Below are 5,265 nucleotides of genomic sequence, written 5' to 3'. Positions count from 1 at the left end.
TGCCACTGTTGTGGTGAGAGGCCTATCCATCGAGATCACCCCTGAACTCATAAGAAGAAGTACCACACTCCCCTTAGGAGTGCCTCGGAGGAAGGAAGACAAGGGCAATAGCCAAACTGCAAAGAATAAATTCTTTTTAGAGGTAAAGGAGGCCATGGAAGACAAAAATGGAGTAAGAAGAGCAAGCCTACCATACCACTGGAATGAAATAATCTACCACCTTATAAAATATATATCATGTGAAGGTAGGTACAGTGTGGTATATGGATACCACTTTAGGCTTCTTCAAGAATTGAAGTTTGGAGCAGATACACCTACTGATAGATATGAGCATGAAGGTGTAGGAAGGAAACTACCAATAGCTAGCCCATCATGGGATAATTAGAATCATCATAGAAGATGCCCTCCAAAACCTTAGAATTCCTATCATATGGGCAATTTTCAGAGACATGCAGATAGAGGAGGATATAAAAGTCCTCGAATATGACAAGAGCCCTATTGCTAGTGAGATGGATGAAGAAGAAACTGAAACAGATGAAGGAGAAGCAGAGAGGGATGAAGAGGAAATAGATGAGGAAGAAGAGGAAGAGAAAGAGAAGGAAAGTGGTGAAGAAACAGAAGAAGATACCAAGGAGGAAACTGATGAACAAGGTGAAGAACTAGAGGGAGAAGAAGAGGAGAAATACAAAGAAGAAAAGGGCAATGGAAAAGAGGGGGAAGGAGACAAGGAGGAGTCACTCAGGGTGTCTCCAGAACCCACTGAGAAAGAGGCAGAAGCTGCCCTCACTGCCCTTAGCACCCCTATCAAACAAAAAGGCAAAAGACAGAGACAAACTCCTTTGTACTTTAGAACAAGAAAAAGTACAAGAATAAGGTAGGGAAAACCTCAAACTCCCACCAAGGTTCCCATTGTTATTGAAGACTCACCTAAACAACAGGAGAAGATGGCTCCTCTTATAAAAACTCAAGGAGAAGGATCCTTAGGACAAACCTCCCCTAAGTCTCCTATCACTTATGTGAGAAGGCATGTGACTAGATCTACCTCATCCAAGGGAAAATACATCCTACATGGTACACAACAAGACCTACAGGAAGCAGAGGAAATCCTACAGGAACTCTACTAAACCTACAGGAAACTCAAAAATTAGATAAGGAAGGGAGTATGTAGAAAGAAATAAATAAGGAGGACCCAAAGCTAAGGGAACCTAGTCCTCAACCTAACCTTGAATCCTACTACAAATTTATTGAAGGGGGTAGGGTCATTGCACAAAAATTTCCATCCCATTATTCTTCGGGCTTGAGAAATAAAGAGAAAGAACACATAGATGGATGCAAATTTCCAAGTCCAAGGGAGTGGAGGACATAGGTCACATGGAGGAAAAGATCAAAGAGATGGGTAGAGAACCAAGTAGCTTGAGGGACAGAGAGGCCATAATGAAAGATCAGTTGGAGGCAGAAAATGCATGGTTGAAAGGACAATTGAAAGAAAAAGAGAATCAATTGGCAACCATGGCCAGTCTATCCCTAGAGGAAATCTAGTGCAGGATTCCAGCTAAGTCCTATGCATTATACCTTAAGGAACAGTGGCTGCAGTTCCAAATCAAGATCCTAGCACAAAGAGGCACTATGCCATTCTAGGATTATAGATAGTTCATTGATCTTTGTGATCAAAGCACATTGGAGGATAGGGCTAAGATGTCTAAGTTCTATTTGCATAACATGGCCTTGACAAATCTGAATGTATGGGACCCTAATGCAAAACTAGGGAATTTATAGTTGATGGATTTGGCATCATGGATGAATCATGAGGAAGCAAGGGCTACAGAAATCAAGAAGATATTGGCAAGGGAACAAACAGAGCCTCTCATGATAAGAGCTGAGCAGTCAAATCCAATGGCTGTCATCAGCACACATAATTTAATTGCAAATGATCCTCAACTTGCACCTAGGTATCTTGCTGCCCAAGAGAAAGCAATTACACATTTTGAGGATATGTTTAGGTTGTTAGGGGATGACAGCATGCAAGCTTTCCAAAGGAGATGGAATACTTTGCCATATAGTTTGAAAATCAGAGAGTACCATTCTCCTCAAAGAATGAGAGAAGCACTGAACATGACACCCATGTACAAGAAAACCATCCAAAGGCTCAAAGTCAATTGGATTGGCTTGAGACTCAGTCCACCACTGCTCTTGGGGATGTTAGAAGGAAGGAAGGAAGAGGAAGAAAGAAAGCAGTGGGAGGAGATAGAAAGGAAGGTAGGATTCTATGCACAAGAAGAGGAAACCACAACAGAAGCATGGGATGTCAGGGAGGCCACTAGGGCTATGAAAGATATGGATATTGATTGAGTTGCTCAGAGGATGAGCAACACTTTCTGTTGAAATATGGCAATAATAATATTCCAATTTAATTTGTCCTTGAATTAAATTGTGAATTAAAATCGAATTTAGTCTTAATAGCTACTTGGAAATAATTAATTAATTTATTTTAAATTAATTAGTTGGAGAAATTCAAGTTAGAAGTCTTTCTGAAGTCATGCAAGAGTTATCCCTTAAATTAAGGAGATAATATTGAGTTATATTTGAGTTGTAATTAGTTAACTCAGTTTACTGAGTTAAGTCCAGTTAAATTAGTTCCAAACTGTTTGAGGAACTAATAGTGAGTTAATAGTCAGTTGATGCATTAATGCACTCAACTAGTGCTACTCCAGTTAACTGAAGATTCCCTCATCAGAAACTCATGCATGTCTATTATGAGAAAGACCCAGTTGAGATTAATGTTCAAGGACAATGTACTATCAATTGCATGTGTTTTCTCATGGAGAAAACTCATGCATGCAGTCAAGGATTCATCCTTGAGGATTATGCAATTTTGAAGGCTTGATTATCCACTTGGTAATAGGAAAATCATCCACAAGGAACAACGCAAGGAAATAGGAGCTTGGAGGGTAGAGAGGAAGGCTGGAGAGAAGCCAAGATTGCCTGTGAGCATCTGTGAGGATTGTACTGAGAGCTGGCTAGCTGTGAGAGCTAAGGCTTTGTATAATTCCTATGTATTTCCACCATGTATGATAATACAATAGTGTGGGGTTTTTAGCTGAGGCTTTCCCCAAAGTATTTTCATGTGTATTGTGCCATTGATTCTTCTTCTTCTGGTTATATTGTTCAACTCGATCTTTAAGCTTCTGCAAATTGATAGTAGAAGTAGGTTATAGTATTCTGCTTTGATTTATATTGCATTATCGAGTTAACCTACACAGATTTTCTACATGGTATCAGAGCTAGATTTGTAGAAATCTCTAAATGGTATCGGAGCTATTTGTAAAAATGTCTACATGGTATTAGAGCTATGAACAGTATACTAAGAAGAGAATTCAAAGTTTGAAGTTCGGGTTTGCAGGTGCAAATCGAATTCATATCATACTTCAAGGTTGGCCAATGGCATTCTATGGTTTGAGACTCGAGTATGCCTTGGAAGGTAGCTCGAATTACATAGCATGGAAAGATAGAATGGAGGATGTATTAGAAGACAATGGCTTGAAGGAATTCATTGATCAAGAAATCCTAAAGCCAACTTCAACTAATGCACAAGAGTTGGCTGAGTGGAAGAAGTGTGTGGCGAAGGCGAGACAGATCATCCTTGAGGGAGTTCGAGACCATATTGTCTCGAGTCTCCATGGGAAGGATACTCCATTTTCAATGTGGAAGACATTGAAGGACCTCTACCAAAATATTAGCGACCAGATGCATCATGGGGCTTTGAAGATAATGCATCAGATATCTGTAGGACTTCCCAAAGGTAAACTTGAGCAAGTTGACACATGCAAGGGTTGTACCTTGGGAAAGTACACCAAGTCTTCCTTTCATGATCGAGATAGTCGAGCAGAGGCTATCTTAGAGCGAGGTCATACTGATTTGTGTGGACCATTCTCGATGAAATCCACAATGAAGCAAAGGTATTATGTGATTTTCATTGATGACTATTCTTGTAAATGCTGGATTTATTTCATGCAGAAGAAGAACCAAACTTTCACAAAGTTTTGTGAGTTCAAAGATTTGTTCGAGAAAGAGTCAGGGAAGAAGATCAAGGCCTTGAGAAGTGACAACAATGGAGAATATTTCTCTCAAGATTTTAAGGACTTCTGTGCAGCAGAAGGAATTAAATGAGAGTTGATGGAACCTCATAACCCACAACAGAATGGGGTGGCCGAGAGGAAGAATAGAACTATTGTAGGGGCAGCATGGGCAATGCTACATGACCAAGGCCTACCACTTCACTTGTGGGTCAAGGCATAAACCACAACGGTCTATTTGCAGAATAGAAGCTCACATCACATACTTGGGATGAAGACACGAGAGGAAGCTTTCTCTCGTAAGAGACCAGATGTGGGTCACTTCAGGATCTTTGGCTCATCGGTATATTGCCATGTGACAGAGGATGCACAGAAGAAGCTTGAGCCGACAACATAGTTGGGGGTATTTGTGGGGTACACTGATACACCTCTCAACTATTGGGTGTACTTGCCTACTAGTCGGAGGACAGTGGTTCGAAGAGATCTCAAGTTTGATGAGCAGAAGGCCATGCGATTTTCCCTTGAGAGGGAGCTCCAACTACAGGTTGTGGAGGAACTATTGGTTCCTAAGGAGGAGGAGCCTCAGACTGATGTGGAGTAGCCGCATGCAAAGGTTCCAAGAGTGGAGACATCCACTCAAGCAGAGTCTTCCAGAGATGGACGAAAGCACACAAGAGAAGCTGACAGATTATTGGAGGATGCGAGAGAGAATGTGGGAGCACCATCTTCTTAGCACAGACAGAGGAGGTCACCTAAGAGGTACACTGGATACATTTCCCTTACTGGGGAATGTGTTGAGATCAAGCCATCTTCCTTTGAGGAAGCAGTGCAGCAGCCGATTTGGGTTGATGCTATGTTGGAGTATGACTCCATAGTTCGTAACAGTGTTTAGGACGTGGTTCCGAGACCGGAGAACAAGTCAGTTGTGAGTTCTTGTTCGATTTACAAGGTAAAGAAAGCCACTGATGGTAGTGTGGAGAAGCATAAGGCAAGATTTGTTGTCGGTGGCTTTTCACAGATCATGTTGCTTCAGTATATTTCGACAGAGGAGCAATATGCTGACATTTTGACAAAGGCATTGTCAAAGTGTAAATTCGAGTTCCATAGAGACAGGATCGGGGTGGCAGATAATCCCTTTCTTGTTGAGAGGGAGTGTTGAAATATGGCAACAAGAATATTCCAATTTAATTTT

The sequence above is a fragment of the Pinus tabuliformis genome, chromosome J (genome assembly GCF_031772625.1).
Source record: "Pinus tabuliformis cultivar Carrire ecotype Pingquan chromosome J, CPIR1, whole genome shotgun sequence".
In the NCBI taxonomy this organism is placed as follows: Eukaryota; Viridiplantae; Streptophyta; class Pinopsida; order Pinales; family Pinaceae; genus Pinus; species Pinus tabuliformis.
The sequence above is the reverse complement of the archived record's forward strand: the minus strand, read 5'-3'. Positions refer to the sequence as shown.